General features: G+C 34.6%; 1 long non-coding RNA gene across 7 annotated transcripts in view; it reads right to left on the reverse strand.

Moving 5' to 3' along the window:
* LOC141578361 (uncharacterized) overlaps positions 1–19756 on the reverse strand; it is an 809650-nt gene that overhangs the window by 116470 nt on the left and 673424 nt on the right. For all 7 annotated transcript variants that reach the window (XR_012508646.1, XR_012508643.1, XR_012508641.1 and 4 more), the window contains one exon: positions 317–363. This is a non-coding gene — a long non-coding RNA (uncharacterized LOC141578361). The remainder of the gene's footprint in view (positions 1–316; positions 364–19756) is intronic.

A 19756-nucleotide genomic window follows, 5' to 3' on the forward strand; every position in this document is an offset into this window, starting at 1 on the left:
GAATGTAGCGATATCTAAAAACACAATCATGATCAAGAACAGTTTTATCATATAATGTTAGGAGAGATTAATTTAAGGAAATACACTAATCAATAAATAATTTATTAAATTAACACATTAAGTAAAAAATACATGTTTCTGTCTACATGGAAAAATGATAAAAATCCAATATGTATTTGAAAACTTCCAAGAAAACTAGAAAGACATTTTTTTAATTTGTTTAAAGTTTACCCATCATAAGCTAATAGCAAATATGATACATCATGATAAAAAATTAGCAGCATTTAAATTAAATTTAAGGAAAAAATAGATTTACCTGTTATTTTTGTTGCTGTTCTATATTGTTGTGGGAGTCTTCACAATCTAATAGAAAAAAAGTAAAACAAATAACAGTTGTAAAGTTTTATAAAAGAAAAAGTCTAAAAGAGTCATGTAGAATTTTTTTGCAGTAAGAGATTTTGGATTATTAAAATACCTAAAATAAAAAATTAGAGTCTGGGGCATATGTGTAAGTTTATAAATATTGCCTAAAATCTAGATCACCATCCCACAACGGATAGTCTTCCTATGCACAAACAAAAAATAACAAACAAAATCTTGTCAGAAATGATTGTGGTGGATTTATATTGGGTCAATTTAGATAATCTGGTCGATTTCTAGATTTCCACTTCCTGTTCATATCCAGGTTGGTGTGTGGGTACAAGAGACGTTTGGAATGAAGTTCGGAAGGCAGACATGAAATGGCTGTCATATTGTATGTGTGTTAGGAAGATAAGGGGGAGACAGAAGTTGGGGCTGTTGACTTCAGTAACCTATCACAGATCTGCTTACTGTTTGTTGCATGGGGCAGCAGTGAGCTCCACATTCCACCAAACTTTCTCCCTCCACTTTTCTAAACTCTAGGATCAGATGAATATTTAGCTTCAAGACAAAGTAAACTACTTTTCCTGTCTGTCTTTACATCATCAAAATTGGTGGCTTGACAGCCGTGTGAGATTCAGAAGGATTCTAGTTTATCTTGGTATATTCTAATTTGACTTTCATCCTCTACTGTGCAACTATTATTTCTGTATGAGAGCCTTATCTGTGACTTCAGCTCCAGGACCCAAATCAGAGACAGAAATAAGAGCTTCACATCCTGTAGACTATAAAATGTAGAGTGTGTGTAAATATTTAACATAATCCCTATTATGATAGCAGTAGACTTTTTTTTTGGTTAACTTTAATAAGCTGATTCTAAAATTTATATGGAAATGCCAGCCTAAAGAAGAATTGTAATGTTGTATTATATCTCCTAACTGACCAGTTTTACTTGTCAGTTAACTAAAAAATTAAGATAATTTAGTGAGAAATCAAAGAATGCAACAAAATAAAGAACTTGGAAATAGAACCCCTCTTACACAGGCATCTCATTTTTGACAATGTAACCAAAGCTATTTAAAAGGGAAAGGGAAAGTTTTTCAAGTTATGGTGCTGGAAAAATTGTATCTCTACCTGCAAAAAATAGGCCTCAATCCCTACTTAGTATCACACAAAAATATTATCTTAAGAAAATATCATGGACTAAATATAAAAGCTAAAACCACATGGCTTTTAGAAGAAAATACAGGACAATATCTTTATGACTTGGTAATATGAAATAGTTCCTTACACAGGTCATAAAAGTAATATGTGTAAAAGAAAAAAATGATAAACTTCATTTAAATTTAAAAGTTCTGCTAATCACAAAATACTGTAATTAAAATGAATAGGTGAGTTACAGACTGGGAGAAATATTTATGAAGTATCTTTCAGATAAAAGACTGGTATCACACATACATAAAGAACTCTTACAACTCAATAATAAAAGTCAAATAATCCAATTTAAAGCATGAACAAAAGACTGAAAAAAACTTATAGAAGTAGATATGCAAATGGTCGATCAATGCATGAAAAATTGTTCATAGTTTGCAGTCATCGGGGAAATGCAAAGCTTAACTACACAGTTATCAGTATAACAGATATTATAAAGTCTGGTAACACTAACTAGTCACAAGGGTGTGATACCACTGGAAGCACATCTACAAGTTCATCTAAAGATATGTACATAAATATTCATAATAGTGCTAATTATAATTACCTTGAACTGGAAACAGTTCAAATGTATATCAAGAGCATACTGAGTAAATAAATTGGTGGGTATTCCTACGATAGCATACTATGTAGCACAGAGAGTGAATAAGCTATAATCACTAACAATATGGATGATTCTTGTAAATATAATAATGGAATGAAAATAGTCAGATATGAAAGAGTGTATACTGTATAATTTCATTTATGTAGAATTCAAAATCAGGAAAATAAATTTGTAGCATGAAAAATCAGAATACTGGTGACATTGTAAGGTTAGTGACTAGAAATGGGTACAAGGAGGCTTCAGGGGCTATATCTATTTTATAAGCTGGGTTACAGTTATATGGGTCTATTCAGTTTGTGAAATTCATCAAACTATATACTTAGGATCTGTACATTTTCCTACTTTTTATTATGTATGTTACACTTCAGTAAAATGTTTACTTTCAAAAAAACTCCTCTGGATTTAACCATTGCTCGTCTCTTTCTCTTGTACTCTGTATTTAAAATTATTTTTTATGTGTTGTTGGATTCTGTTTGCTAATATTCTGTTGAGGATTTTTGTATCTATGTTCATCAATGATACCAGCCTATAGTTTTCTTTTTTGGTGGTGTCCTTGTCTGGCTTTGGTATCAGGGTGATGGTGGCTTCATAGAATGAGTTTGGGAGTATTCCCTCCTCTTCAATCTTTTGGAAGAGTTTGAGAAGGATCAGTATGAGCTCTTCTTTGTGTAATGGCCTTCTAATTGTAAATCCGTTTCCTGCTTCTATACCTGATTCCTTGTCAGTCTATTCCAAACACAATCACCGACATAATCATGTTGACAAGCAAGCCAGATCTTGTCACTGTTGCTTAAAACGATCTGTGATGGTTAATTTTATGTGAAAGGGAATGGGCCATGGTGCCTAGATATTTGATCAAGCATTATTCTGGAGATTTCTGTGAAGGTGTCTTTTAGATGAGAGTAACATTTAAATTGGTGAACTCTGAGTAAAGCAAATTGCCCTCCATAATATGGATGAGCCTCATCCAATCAATGGAAGGCTTTAATAGACAACAGTTTACTTCCCCTGAACAGGAAGGAATTCTGCCAGCTCATTACCTTTCTTACTATCTCTAACCATGTTGTCTCTCAAACTCTCCACTTCAACCTCACTTACCACCTTGCTATTCCTTGAACATGTCAGGCAAGTTCCTGACTTAGGGCACCTGTACCTGTATCTCTGGTTGGAGCACTTTCCCAGATACCTGGGTAGCTTATGTTTCTTAAAATCTTTGCCCAACCTAAGGCCTTACTGGCCAATCCTATTTCAATTTGCAACATCTTTTAATACTCACTATCCACATTCTCTGCTTCATTTTAACACATTCTCTTATTCTTTATTTATTCACTGATTTTTTTTTAATCTCTCCCCTAGAAGGTAATACCTGTGAGACAGGATTTTTTTCTTACTAATATATTTTATGCTATATCTTCAGTTCCTGAGACAAGGCTTGTTACATAGTAGTTGCTCAATAAACATTTTGTGAATGAATAAATGAATAAAAATAAATAAAAGAACCATTTCAGAAATAAATCTTAAGCTAAACTAGACTTTTAGTTCATAAAATATTTTAAAAGTAAGGATGAGATTAGTGGAGTTACTTTGTGTTTCTCTTTCCACTTTTATATTCCAACTTTCCTCTCACCCTACTCCCAGTAATTTAAGATACGGACTGGAATTTAATTTTCCTCTTTGGTAATATTTATAAGTTTTGGTAAAACATATAAGTTTTCAGATATGTTCAATTTTAAATGTATTTATTTTCAATTTTCTTAAACATATTTTCTCACCCTTCTCTGTTCATTATAAATTTCAAGTCTTCATGTTAACACTCAGGGGTTCCTTGGGAACGGGGAATGTCATATTCCCTCATAGCTCACTGGAATTTTACTGATTTCCTGCCTAGGAAGGAGAGTTTTGGATCTCACATTAAGAGTCACTTGTGATCTCAGAATGTGGTTAAGTAAATGTCAATAGCAAGGATATTGATGAGCATTTTCTCCGTCAAAGAAGATTTATCTGCAAGTTAACCACTGGCATGACAAATCCTAAAGTAAGTATTATAACTGTTTAAAATATGAGCCTAAGATAAATTTGGATAACATTGTAAGATGATTTGAACTATGAAATATCTTCTAGTCATTTATCTTTTTGCTACAGAAGACCTTGCTTACAATCTATAGCTAAAATTGAAAAGCTTGGAACTACTTAGCCTTCAATGTTTTAACAAAAATGTCTTTTCTTGATTTAAAAAAATAGGCAAGTTCAACAGAGATAGGTATTTCTTAAAGAGCAATGTGTACAACATAATAATCTCATAGGTACCCAAGGCCCTCCTGAGTGGTCAAGGGGTATAATTCTGCATGAGCAATCTTCATCTGCTACTTCTCACATGTAGCAAGCAAGAACATCCTTGATTGGTCATCAGAGGCCACATAGTACTTTGCTTCCAGCTAAAACAGAGAGAGTGACAAGGCAAGTTGGTTTCTATTACTTTAACCAAAAACTGTAAGAAATATGAAGTATGGCTAATCTTTGGTGTGTAATTAATGCCTTTCACATTTTACACACATACAAAATATTAAAATGTAGAAATAATCCAAGAGGGCCACAAGTATGTACAAGTTTCATATAGTGATAGCGTGTGTCTCTTGCTGTCTTTTAAAAAATCACCTGTAAGGAGAACAAAATGTTTTCTTTTTAGCTGTGGTACATGTTGTACTGTAAACCATAAGGTGTACCTTAATGAGGAACTAGACCTTGAAAATTACATCTTATTCTAGTAGAAGAAAAAGCTTTTTACAAGAATAAAAATAAACTGACTCAATATCTAAAATCTCTAGGATTTTATAGACATTTTAAAATAATTTTATGTAGAAATAGGCATTTTGTCACATGTTGAAAAAACTGCTCAGCTTTCAAAATTACTCTTTCTTCTGACTTGATGCTACAAAATCCAAATTTTCACAATGATATTTATAATCATGATTTGTAGGAGGGTATAAACTTCCCCAAACTAAGCTCTACCAATTTCTAAGTCAGTATTTGTTATAAATATTTTATTTATTTTCCTATTGTGTATAAGTAGCTTTGCTGGTTGCAATATATACAATATTTCCCATTCATTTTCCTCTCATGATTGACTGCCATGTTATTTTTTTTATCAGATTTCTCACGGATAAGACTGATAGGATGTCAGAGGTAGAATGCAAACATTCTGATTGTCTTATTACTCTTGGAATAATTCAGAGTTTAGAAAACTATAACTTTGTTTCAAGGAAAATTCGGTAGAGAGTCCTGAATGTTACTTTAGCCACTCTTTGCGTATTCACGCAGGAAGAACATGTACATTTGTTCTCTTTCATCATATTTTTGTTTTATTTCTTTATTGTTGCTCATGATCAAGATGATATATAACAAATTAAATGCTGGTAGAGAGAAGGGATTCATGATGCTGTTAGGCACTCTCTTGAAACATTATTTTCCTGGAGATGGTAATAGTTATAAAGCTCAATACGGTGACCTTAGTTTTGCAGGTGGACAGGCACGTGAGAACTTGCTGCTCCACACAGCAAGATGAACACCTGGAGTACACATATTGGCGCTTTTAGAAAAAGAAAAAAAAAAAAATAACAAACAACATCTAAGTGTATTTTTGAATTAATTTAATATGCCTGTCATGTGAAAATACCTCATGCCATTCACATGGACTTTGACTGCAAAACTGTCAGAATTTATCTGAAGAAAATGTTTATTAGCAAATAACAGGTTTAGCATAATTACAGCCAAGTGCTAATTATACACAATATTGAAGGTTTTTAAAGATGTCTTTAAAAGCAGTACAACTGAAACCCAGCTCTCTATAGTCATTAAGTATATCTCTACAGAGGAGAAAAAAATTTGCTTAGTTTTATAGAGGATACATGTAATACATGAGAAACATCAGGGAAATTATATTTCTCCTCATAACTACAGTTGACCCTTGAACAACACAGGATTGAACTGCATGGGTCCACCCACTTACATGCGACTTTTCTCAATAGTAAATACTACAGAACTGCATGATCCTGTTTGGTTGAATCTGCAGATGTGAAGCTGCATCTTTGGAGGAACCTCAATAATGGAGGGCCAGCTATAAATTATAGGTGGATTTTTGACCGTGCAGAGGGTCAGCGCCCTTAACTCCTGTGTTGTTCAAAGGCCAAACATATTTAATTTTCAGAATTATTCAAAATCTACTCCCACCACAATATATATTCCCTAGTTGCTGAAAGTTAGATGTTTTCCTTGATATCAGCTGGGATTATATGCTAGTAAAAAGCCAGCATATAGTACTGAGTATCTATGTGCTCCCCACAAAAAGTTATTCAGTTGTCAAAAGCTAACCCAGTGTGTTAGAATAAGGTATTCAAATAGTCTTTTCCCTGTATTAATTTTCATATATTAATTTGCAAATCACCTATTCCAAGATTTGAGTTACATACATAATGTTATTATCATTGATCTCTCTTTTTTTTAAACATGAGAGTTTCCAAGGTAGATTCTGGTGCAGATGCAGGTATAAAATCTTTCCGAGGTATTCAGTGAAATGAAAGGAACCAGAAATACAAATATATAAACTTCATTAGTGTTAAAGCTAGCAAGTCAATTGAGCAGAATTGTTTACAAACTCTGAGGAGTAACTAAGATTTAGTGAAATTAAAATAAAGTAAGAAAAAGAAAATTGTGAATTGACAATGTCCCTACTCAAAGGAGGTGTGCTATGAATAGGCTAAGTGTATGCATTTCTAAAGCACCCATTGTCCGCTTGTCATGAGACATCAAGTTGGAGGACTTGTCAAAACCTGAGGACATGGAAATAGCCCCACATGTACCCCACCCCAAATTGTGAATCAGCTTTAGCATCTAGGATAAAAAAGAAACTATGTGATTATACTTAGGTATTTTTCTGCCCATGCCTTCCTGTAAAAGGGTGACGATGAGGGAAGGTAAGACTCAAGAGTAAGCTACGACCCAATTTTATAGTTGTAGAGCAACTACCAAACATAAAATAGACATGCACAGAAAAATATATTCTGAACCACAAAATAGGAACACACGGTGAGATACTTCACTCTAATCCAATTGCTCACTTAAGTAGTTAGTTCATGTAAAACCAGGGACAAAAACAAAAACTCAAACTGGGTATGAGTCATTGGGACAGAGTAGGACATAGAAAGCAGGACAGCCCAGGGGCAGTGATTTTAGTATATAGAGAAATCAAGCAGAAACAAAGTGGACTGAATACAATGGCCTATACACAGTAATACATCCCCTTCTTCTAGGAATACTGAATGGCAGAAATGATCTCTCAAAGCTTTAATACCAGGAAAACAAGATTAACTCTGAACAATAAGCTAATGGTCAAATAAGAACTGGACACTCTGTCCCCAACCCAAATATCATGAAAAATACACAGGAAAAAATAAATAAACATGGATTATGTAGAAGTTAATAGTGAGCAAACTTTTAAATTGCACATCTGAATAAATATTTCTACATTTCAATTTATTATTCACTCATTTATTTCCTTCAGCTATTTTATATGTATTTTTGTGCGTATTCTGGAATAGTAATAGGATCTGATGATCGTATAAGGAGCAAAACCAGACATAGGCCTTGCCTAAATAAAACTTGCCCTCCAGACAAACATACTCATGTAAAGAGCAACTGGGGTCAGTGCTACAAAGAAGAGGTGATATTCTAAGTGCACAGAAGGGGAATTTAGCCTTTTGGGGGATGAGAGAAAGCCTCCCTGTGGTTGAGTTTCAAGTTGCAGCACGAGTGGGACTTGGTTACACAACTGGAGGGAAAAAAGAGAATTCCAGATATAAACAAAACCATTGCGTGGAGAGAGTATGGGAGACACAAGAGAAAAGAACAGCGTAGCTGAAGCTAGTTCTGGAAGGCAGCTACTGGTAAGCACATTTAAATAGCAGCTTCAAACTCTTAAGAAAGTACGGAAGGTATGAATTCCAATTTTCAGTAAATGGTGGTCTAGTTCACATAACCACATCTTCTGGTGGGAAAAACAAAACATATTTAATTCAGTATTCTGGATAAAATATGAAAACATGATTTTCAAAAATTAATCAAAGATCTAAAAGTCAAATTAGCAGGACAAGCAGAAGAGAGAAGGAAAACCCTGAGATGTAAACAAAGCACTCAAAGTAGGTGCTTCTCTAGGTTAAACCAAGCTGTGAAATTGAAGTGTTGTTTTGATAGACTTGAAAAGAAGAGAAGGGGGCTCAGCACCATATGAACGTTCATCCACGCCGCCTCCACCTTCAGGATAGGAATGAATCAAAAGTAAACCAGCAGCAGCCCCACCTTCTGCAGGGGGACAGTAGGAGACTTGTCTTGATACTGAATAGAATACAGGGGGATCATTTTTTTAAAACCTAAGAGATATAAAGTTTTTTAAATTCTATGTGTGCCAAAACTTAACACTCCATATATTTTAAAAAGTTACAGCCATATAAAAATTATGACTTAATTAATGGGGAAATTAAGTCATAGAGTGAGTTTTAACATACCTCTAGTAATTAATGAAATATTAAAGGGACATAACATATTAGCAAAGATTTTGAAAGTCTGAAATCCAACATTTCAGCTTTTCAGAGGGCTGCTAAAGGGGCAAGATTCTGAATGGCCTAGGTTAGAGCAGTAAGGGACCTGGTATGCTCTGGGTGTCTGGGGGCTGCTGAGAAGAAAGGTGGTGGTTCAAAATCATATGTGATCACCATCAGAGCCCCAGTCTCTGGCTCAGTGTGACACAGTCAGGAAGACTCACAGCCTCTGGCATATTCCTGGGCAGGGAAGGAGAACGCTGAAACATATATTCAACACTCCGAATTTTTCAAAGGGCTGCCCAAGAGACTAGTTTCTGTTCCATCTGTCTCATAGTGCTAATGGGAAATAGAGAAATTTAGAGGCATGGGGACTGCTGAGAACCAAAAAATGGGCTGAGTGGGTATGCTGCGGCGCCAGAGGACGCACAGAACAGCAGACAGACTTGAGGGGCAGTAAGAGCTCATGTACTCCTAAATAAAGAAACTGGAAAATCCTTCTAATTGTGAATTTAAACAGTCTAGTGGGACACAGCCACAGAAAAGACATGACAAGCTACCTGAATCTCTAGCAGGGCTGATAGGCAAAAGTCTTCCCTTAAATGAAGCCAGTTCAGAAAAATTGGGAGAAGTGGCTTTTTCAAATGCACAAACACCCACCCACTGTTATGACATGAAGTCATAACATAATAGAGAATTTTTAAAGGGCCATTTGCAGCCTTGCAGATGGATGAAACTGCACTTAAAACAAGAACATATTTAGTTTCGTTGCCTGACTTAATTTCCAGGTGTCATCACGACTTCATTGAGAAGTGAAGTGACAAATAAGCTTGATTAATGGACTAATCATTTAACTTGATTTCCTTTTCTGTGATTTCTATTTAATTGCTTTTCTAAATGGTCACAGGTGCTTTAAGCATTTCTCCCCCATCTATAAAGAATTGAATATAGAAGAATAGCAACATTTTCCATTAAAACTCTGATGTCCATGTGTGGATTTGAAGTCCAGAGCATCGTTAGACAACCTTACTGAGACTGTCTATTCTGAGGGGTATTTTGCCCTATCAAGAATACTAAGTTCAGCTATAAATATATCAATGAAGTCAGACAGAGTTCCATCATTTCTTGAATATCTAACTCCTCATCAATAAAGTAATTCATTAGTAAATGACAGCTCTTGTCTGTCTCCTTGATTCCTGATAAGAATTCTGACAGCTTTTAGAATAACAAAAGAACAGATATGCTTTGCATAACTATGTCATTAAAACAGGAGGAGGGAGTGATTTACATAAGACACTTTAAATATGGAAACAGTATTCACAACCCTGAGTGAGCAGATTTAAAGAACCCCAGAGGTAATCTAGTCAAATCTCCTTATTTTACAGATGAGGAAAGTAAAGTTCAAGACTTTTAAGTGATTTCCACTGGGTAAATCACACTGGACTTTCAGCCCAGTGCTGCTTCAGCTGCATCAATCTGCTTCCATATTTGGTTATAAAATATCTCCCAGAATTTAAAGTAGCATTATACAAAAATTCACATTCTAATTTGAAATAGAATGTACACAACAATATTCTTCGAGTCCACGACATTAAAACATTTGATATGAACAACAAATTTTTATCAGTCATCGCTGTCTTTGGATGAGATCACTTTATAGTACCTCAAAATTCTGAAATTTTTCTTTGCATAAGTTATTATATAGTACATCTCTGAGTTAGACAGATAGTTACTAATACGATTTCTGTTTTTAGATAAGAGCAGCAAGACAGAGAGGTTAAATAACTTGCCAGACATTATATAAACTGAAAATGACAGAGCCAGGATTAGAACCAAGGTGGTGCTCTAGACAACCCTGAGGAGTTTACGGATCACAATTTAGAAACCACTCCCTCAGTTATATGGGATATTATTTAAATAGTTGGACAAATATAAAGCAAATATTTTCAAAGAGAAAAATAACAGTTTTACACCTTTAGACTGCTTTTTATACAGTAAAAATGAGTAAAAGGTGTGGAGCTGGCAGGCACTCTCTGGGGTCATGAAACCCCTACTCCTGGGCTCTCTGTGTGCCTGAAGCCTATTGACTCCTTGACCCTCACTACTCACTGCAGGATCCTTTGCATACCTGCATTCCTGCAGAATATAGAACATCTTCTCTTGATGTGTGTTTACCCTAACAAAGCTAAACCGCCCCAAGAAATAGTCCATCTCACAATACCCTGGGGGACAGGCCTCACATCCTGCCCTTATCAGAGTTGTAAAACCTATTGTTCAGAGAAGTCGCTGACAGATCTTACAACCAGTCAGGCACCTGTGCACAAACTGATCACGCAGCCCCTACTCCTTGTGTGCACAGCTCCCTCCCTAGTAAAAGACCCGCACGCCCACCCTCTGCTACCTATAGCAGCGTCCCTATTAAACTTTCCCAAACTCTTCCCAAACTCTTCCCAACCCACATCACTGGCCTGCTGCATTGTGACCCACAACAAAATGAACTAACAAATTCCTGTTCTAAACTAAATTATAAGGACACATTTATTTTTACATTAAATGAATAATTTATTTTCAGATCATGTGAATGTTGGGGCAATACATTACCATTCACTTCACTGTGTGCTTTTTAATCCATAATAATTGAATATTTTGACATTATTTCTGCTATTTTATTGGAAATTAATGAGTTTATTCTATGATATGTAAAATAACGTGTAGTAATAAATTAAAATAAAATTTGGATGCTGAATTCTTTGAAACAGTACTATAAAGCATGCCTGAAGATTTTGAGCAATGACAATTCTGTGGAATTTGAGTTTAAGCTCATATTTTAACTTCAGAATTTAATGTATAAATAAGAAATATAAAATTAAAAATAATTTCAGCCACTTAGTTAATTTTAAATTTGCCTCATATTGGATGAAAGATATTTATTGAGCACTTGCATAATAATGAACACCTTCCTGCCTTAACCACCCTAAACTCTAGTTATGGGTAATCCATGCATAGATAACTCTGATGGGTGTATGTACATTTAACATAATTCTAATAAACTAAAAATTAATAATATATTTGAAGTTTTAGAAAGAATAATTTCTTTGCTTACTGTGCTCCCAAAATGATTATTTCAAGCAAAGGTAGCTTCTCTATAGAAGCACAGTGATGTAAACTCCAGCTAGAAAAAGAGCTGTCTCTCATTGGAACACGAGGAAGACAGGGAGCCAAAGGGTACTTTCAGGTGGAGATCAAAGTCATAAAGTATGTGAATTAAAAAGAACAGATTCGTTTATCTTTGTCTTTTACACCTGGACAGAATGCTAAGAGCCATCTGTCAAAACTGCATTCAATGCGATAAAGGGCATTTTGTTTATCTGTGAATAAATTAAATGGACCTGGATGGGATTTTAATGGAAATATGTACAGTTGAGATTTCTGAACAATCAAGCTTGGTGTTTACTTCAACAAGCATTTGATGATTAGTGTTTACTTCAACAAGCATTTGATGGGCCTCTTTAGAGGGCAGTCCTCAAGGAGAATTCCCCTTTTCTCTTCTTGCAATATGGCTATTCAACAATTTTTTTTTTCCTTTTAAATACCTAACACATTTTGGATCAGTAGGAAATTAAAAGAATTCCAAATGATCTGCACCATGAAAGCTTTGCCTTGGGATGAATAAATAAATAAGGTGGAAAAAATACGACTATTTAGAATGCTAAGGGTAGATTTTCACTGAAATTTTTAGTTTCTCTTTGTTTTTTAAAAAAAATTTGGACTAAGAATAAATTGAAAGAACACAGAATGACAAACATCAAGATAAATAAGATAAAAAATATATGAGAAAGTAAGATACAATCTATAAATATTATGTTTGTCTTTGGAAATAGCAATATAATGTTTTAAATGTTGGGGTTTATAAACATCATGTTTAAAGGACTGATATTAAAATATCCAGTTTTCCTATAAGCAGCTATGACAACCCTTCTTGACAAAACCGGAACTATTTTACAGAAATAAAATATTTCTGTAAAGTATTTATTTAAAATACATCAATTTTTATAATTATATAGACGCATATTGAGAAAAGAACAGGTCCCATAGTAGTATAATTTGTACCAAAGAAAACCACACAAAGTAGAGAAGTTCAATATTCAGGATAGTACTGTATTCCGAAGTGACTTTTTTTAATCAGTAAAAGAGAATTGAGACATCTCTTTTCTTCCTAAGAAATCTTCAAGCATTAAAAGTTTATATATGAGGGGTGGGGTTTCCCAAATGGTGTGGGGAGAAACTCAGAAAATCCACTTTCCTCTAAATTCAGTGAGAACATTTGCAAACATTGTAAAAACCATCTTTTTTCAGGACTCTGGAAAATAACCAAATGTTAATAATAATCTGAGGAGCATTTATTCATGAAAAATGACTGAATCTTGGTAAGAAGAGTAAGGATTGTAGCATTCTATTTTCCCTGATTCCCATCTCCTTCTCTTCAGTTCAATGCCAGTCTGGTAAAACTGCAGCCTTGCAACCACATTAGGAGTAAAAAGTGGTACCCTACCTGTCACTGAGCTATGTGTGGCAGGAGGGAGGTAGGGTTTGGAGTTTCTCAAAAAGAACTATCTCTAGAGCATTTTTATTGTTTTGTCTGTTTTGGTACCTCCTTGGAAATGTCATGTTCTCATGACTTGTCTTTATTTGACCTGCCTCAGTTTTCTCAGTGAGAACAGCCTTATACCTAGGGTTTTTGTCCAAAAAATTCAAGGACAATTGTTTAACATTGCAACTGCCTGAGACAGCAGTATCAGTTGAGGCAAATAAAAGATTGGCCAAAAACAAGTAAGGAAGAAAAAATCTTGCAAGGAAAATCTGAGAATGAGATGTCCACAAGGGGCTTAGAAAAGTTTCAATATCCCTGGGATCTAGGAATCCATGTGCATGTGCAGGCCAGTGCATATGTCCAAGAAATACTCGAGAAAACCTTCACCTCTCAACTGTGGCTGACACTGAGAATGTGCACAAACACAAAGTGGAGGATAAGCCTGAGTTTTAAAGTGGCAAATTTAAAAGCATTCTTCATACCACACACAGAATCTTTCCAAATAGGCATATTAGTGCAAAGCATTTAAGGATATATCTGCCTAATCACTGACTGATTACTAAACTAATTAAGCAGAGACCATTGCCTGCTCAATATAGGGAATACAGACATTGGAATTAGTCCTGAAAAGTCACAAAATAAAAAACAGAAGTAATAACAACTACAAGAAAAACAAAAAGCAGCCACAGTAGCAAACCTGGGGAGGGAGGAGGTAGTTGATTTGTAGAGTTGCCACATGGCCCATGCACAGGGTGGGGTGGGGGAGTCAACAGAAACTGTTTTTTGTTCTTTAGGAGCCCAATTTTAAGCCTAGTAGACAGATTTGAATCAGCTATTATAAATACAGAAATTAAAAAGTAAATCATGTTTAAAATATTAAAGAAAAGCATGTGAATGATGTCTCACCAAATATTATGAATTAAGAGATAGAAATTATTAGAAAGGAACTAATGGATATCTTGTTGAAAAATACAAAAACTGGGATGGAAATTTCTCTAGAGGGGCTCAACAGAAGTAAATTTGCAGAAGCAGTCAATCAGCTTGAAAATAGTTCAATTTAGACTATCTAGTTTGAGGACAGTAAGAAAAAAAAAACAAAAGGAATGAAGAAAAATGAGTATGGCCTAAGTGACCTAGGTGAGATACCATTACGCACACCCACGTATGCACGATGGTGACCTCATAAAGAAATAATAGAGAGAAAAAGGCAGAAAAAAACTCTTGAAATAAATAAATGGCCCAAATTATCCCAATAAAATATGAGCAACATTAAACTACACATCCCAGAAGCTCAACATAAACCAACTATGATTACTTCAAAGGGAACCACACCTGACTACATCACAGTCAAATTGTTGAAAGACAAAGGCAAAGAAAAAATATTGAAAGGGGTGAGAGAAAAATGACTCATCACACACAAGAGAACTTCGGAAAGATAAGCATCTTACTTCCTAGCAGAAGCCCTGGGGGCAAGAAGATGTTGGGAGGACATATCCAAAAGGTTGAAAGAAAAACCTTGTCAACCAAGAATTCTATACACAACACAACTATCCTTCTGAAGGAAAAATTAAGACATTGTCAGATAAACATAAGCTCAAAAAATGTATAACTAATAGGACTACTTTACAAGCAACACAAAATGGGATCTTTAGGTAGCAAAAGCTATACCAGACAATAAATTGAATCTACACAAGGAAATAAAGAACATTTGTAAAGGAATTGCATAGGTAAATATAAACTACATAATGCATGTATTTTATTTGTAGACTTCTTCTCTTACCTGATTTAAAATACAACTGCACAAATTATTATAAAGCAATGTTTATATGCTTATTATATATATATAATTTGCTTGACAACAATAGCACAGAGGTAGGGGGGATGTAGCTATATTGGAACAAAGTTTTTTGTACACTATTGAAACTAAGTTGATGTTTTTCTTAATGATACTGTTTTTTTTAATTGAATAAAAAATTTTTAAGATTCTAAAGAGCTTTATAATTTTCAAGTATTTCACACACATGACTTCATATAACCCCATAGTAACCCTTTTTCCCCTCATCCTTATATTGTCCTTCCCCTCCCCTCTCCCCACTGGTAACCAGTAGTTTGCTCACTATATCTGTGAGTCTGCTTCTTTTTGTTTTATTCACTATTTTGTTGTATTTTTTTAGATTTCACATATGACATACTGTATTTGTCTTTTTCTATCTGGCTTACTTCATTTATCATAATGGTTTCTAAGTCCATCCATGTTGCTGCAAAATGGCAAAATTTCATTCTTTTTTATTTCATTGTATGTATGTATGTGTAAAATTTACTCCAATCAAAGGCAGAGATGAGAAGAACAGATAAACAGAAACATTCCCAAACATAATTCAACTGTATGCTGTCTACAAGGAACACATTTTAGGTTCAAAGACACACATCTAGAGTAAAAGGATGGTAACTGATGTATTGTGGAAACAGTAACAAAAACAGAGCTGGGGTGACTAATATGAGGTGAAAAAATCTTTTAGACAAAATTTCTTACTAGAAGTGATATTTTATATTGCTAAAAGAGCCAATCCATTAGGAAGATAACAGTTAAAAACATATGTACCTATCCACGAAGCCTCAAAATAAAGCCCAAACTGACAGAATTAAAGGGAGAAACAAATGATTGAACAGTAACAATTGAAATCCTTGATACCTTACTTTCAATAATGCATGAAACAACTAGGTAGAAGATCAGTAAGGAAATAGAAGGCATTGACACCACTATACGGATTCACTAGGTCAAACAGACATCTCTAGAATACTCCACCAAGAGCACACTCTCCTGTCTTCTCAAGTTCACATGGCACATTCTATATCATAGACCCCTGACATGCCCTAAAATAAGATTGAAGTCCTGCATTCATAGGTTCTTGAGTCTCTCATTTGATTTTTGTTATCACAGAATAAAATTGTTAAAGAGGCTTTGAACTCAATCCATAATAATTATTATTTTTAACTGAACTTGAATAGTAGGAAGGATACTTTTGACCAAGTTGTGATGTCTACCCCTGCAACCGTATATTGCATTGTCTATTAATGTGGCAAAGTTTAGTTTTCAGTCCTTTTTTAGGAATAAAGTTTTTTAAAATTAACCCATAAATTGCTTACTAAGAAATATCAAGATTCAATTCTGGGCATAACACTCCATAGAGAAAAAAATCCAAGCTATTAGTCAAATTAGAATAAGACGATAAATCAGATCAAAAAGTGATTTAAAAAAGTATGTGGTAAGATAGTTTAGAAATGAATTTTAAATTGGTGAAACATATCACCATCTCATTAGAAATACAAGTCTTAATATAACAGCTGTCCTTTAATAAAAACTAAGAACTCTGCCAAGAGATTTTCTTGGAGAGCTGGGTTTAAATAAAAATCATTTCCTTACTGAATGTATTTCCATTCTAAGATAATTTTTTCTCTTTTGCTATTGGAATATTCTAGCAAGACCTCAGATATGCCATATTACCATCACAAGACTAGTAAAGACATTAATAAATGCCCCTTTTATTTCAAATTCTGTACTCAGAAAAATAATCACTCCTTTCAATGCTGTCTGCATCATCAATGTGAAGATACCTCAAGTGGAAACGAAACAATGTGGCTTACTCTCTATTTTCACCCTGTTAACATTAAATTTCTGCTATAGAAATAATTATCTTTTAGTCATACAGCTCTAAAATTAGAATGAATTAGGAGTCTTAACGTTAGAATTGGAAAAGTATCATTAAAACAATTTTAGAGCAATAAAACAATTTGAGTGTTGTGAGTGTCCTAAATTCTACACAGAAAAAGTATAAGTGCTACTCTAATTGCTCACGTAATTGGTAGCAATTGTCTACTCTCTGCTATTAAACAAAAATGCTTTATCTTATTCTTCTTATGTTTCCTTAGGAAAAAACCTAGCTTTAATCCCTAAATAGTGCTTTGTCTCCCTGCTGGTTCTTCTAAATGTGGCTTTGATAATTGGTTAGGGTCTTTCTGTCCCTTACATATTTAAGGTTTTTTGCAGAGCAATAAAAAGAACTAGGAGCTATGACTTCACCAAATTTATGTCTGTAAGTGTTACAGAATTTTATATAAAAATTTATTATCTTGGTATAATCTGATAGGATGTGGCAGGGGAGCTGCTTTTTCTCTTTCACCTCCTGGAGGCTTTGCAACCTCTATTAAAAACATAAAAGTGAGGTAATTCTAACAATCTAAGAATTTTGCATGACCACATAGGCTTGGATGATATACCTACACACAACTAGGGGATAAAGAGACAAGGTGCTGCACAGAAATGGCCTTAAATCGGTAAAGAAGAACTAGAAAATGTTTGAAAGTAGAAGTTCAGAAGATAGCCTGAAAAATAATTGTAGATTTTGAGAGTTAGATACAGCAGGAGAGAAGAGAAAACGTCAGGATATATGGGGAATTGAGGAAAAGAAATATAATTTTAATCATTTGAAAAAGAGACTACAGAAAAATTGTATGATTTAACCAACAGTCTATTGTTTCTCCATATGAGAAAAGTGCTAACACAACAGTATGTGAATTATAAATATAATTAAAATAACACTTCCTGAAGGCAAGGGAATAGAATAAATTGTCCATCTTAATCACATTAAAAAATTATACTGTCTAAGCATAACTATGAAGAGTTTAGAGTAGGGGTTTCAAATTTCCTAAACTTTAAATATGCCAGGCATAATTACCATTCCTACTCTTAAGACATTTACTTCAAGGTTCATTTGAAAGAATGAACCACTATGGGTGTTTTCATGCAGGCTGAAGTATAATTATACATATTTTGCTTCTATGAGTTCATCAGATGCCAAGAAATGGGGTTACAGAATATGGAAAATAAGAAGAAATGGATATTCCAATTGTGTCAACTTTCAGCTGATGGCAAACTGATGAGATGCAGGAGGTACTCAGACAACCTTTTTACTTTCTGATATACTTTACAGGTCAATGTATCATGAATTATTTGCTTTCTATCTTTTGACCTTCAGGATTAGAAATCTTCTGTTGTACTATGCCCCTGTTTCCACACCCTTAACAGGATGACCACCTACCTTAGCTTCTGGATTTCCAAAGATGAGAGCCCCCTATATCCCCACAATCTAGCAGGATGAGATTTTCCAAGGAATTAAAGTGTGTAGTTCGAGTAACTTCTCTCTTACCTACATGGTTGTAAAATGGAGCAGAAAAGTTGAACCATAATATTCCTCTCCTTGTACACTTTGTCTCCTATGGAATAACTAAGGTACTTGCCCTGGAAGGCACTGACTGGTGAGCTTAGGCCAGTGTTGCTCTAAACAACAGATCATTGCTTTCCCCTTTTTCCTGTTTCCTACTCTTTATACTCCATTTGTACTAATTGTTTTAATGTATTTTTACCATTTGCACTATTTTCTATTTATAAATTTATTGTTCTTCCATTTTGTTTAAGACTAAGACTCAAGTTAAAGAACTGAGGTTTCCATATAGGCGACGTAGATAGAGCTGTTCTTATAACATTACAGATCATTTTAGCAGATCTAGCTTGGGTAGCCAGCTTCTTGCGAGATTTATCCCAGCTCATTAGGGTTCTTGAGTTCTCTAGATTTAAGATGAAAGCTATAAATGAACTGTGACTTTGCTTGTCATTATCTTACACGTCTCTCTCTTTGGAACCTTATGAAGAAGGTTATTTGTTTATTTGAGGCTGCACTTGTAGTGTACACAGCATGGGCACCAAGTCTGATGAGGAGAGGAATCTGCTGACTGGTGAGAAATACAACATTTAGTCCTTTTCGTTTCGTAGCTTAGTCTAACTTGAGAATATATACAGTCATTTTAGGTAATGTTCAATCTTTTAGAAGATGATTGCTCAACCCCTTTCATATTTTATCCTCTCCCTAGTCCCTTTCAGGGAGAGATGTGATCATCTGACCTCATAATGGCAAAATAAATGAATCCTGATTTCCTCAAGGTGTTCTCTGAATCCTCTGGCCAAGCTGTAAAGTGGCTGGTTTGATAGCTTTTGGATGTGGCTAGCCTGGTCCCACTCATGGGCATTCTGATGCTGCTTGAAGCTGCCATTCATGGTTAGAGTTGTAGTCTTTCTCAGATGAATTAGAGCTTGGAAACTAAAATCTCTGACTTATTTTCCTTGGCCTTAGCTTTTATCTATCTCCTCAGTTAGAAGTTATGACACAGTGCCTATTACATGGTCATTTCACTCCTGCCTAGACAGACTTCATGGTAAGCCTACTAGTTCCCAACTCCACATCAGTCCTGTACAGGGGGTATCCGGAGTACACTCTGATCCTCCTGACCACACTTCTCTGCCTCTTTAATTGTGCTGCCAAGAGATCACATGAGTCTCTCTCC

The sequence above is a fragment of the Camelus bactrianus genome, chromosome 8 (assembly GCF_048773025.1).
Source record: "Camelus bactrianus isolate YW-2024 breed Bactrian camel chromosome 8, ASM4877302v1, whole genome shotgun sequence".
Taxonomy (NCBI): Eukaryota; Metazoa; Chordata; class Mammalia; order Artiodactyla; family Camelidae; genus Camelus; species Camelus bactrianus.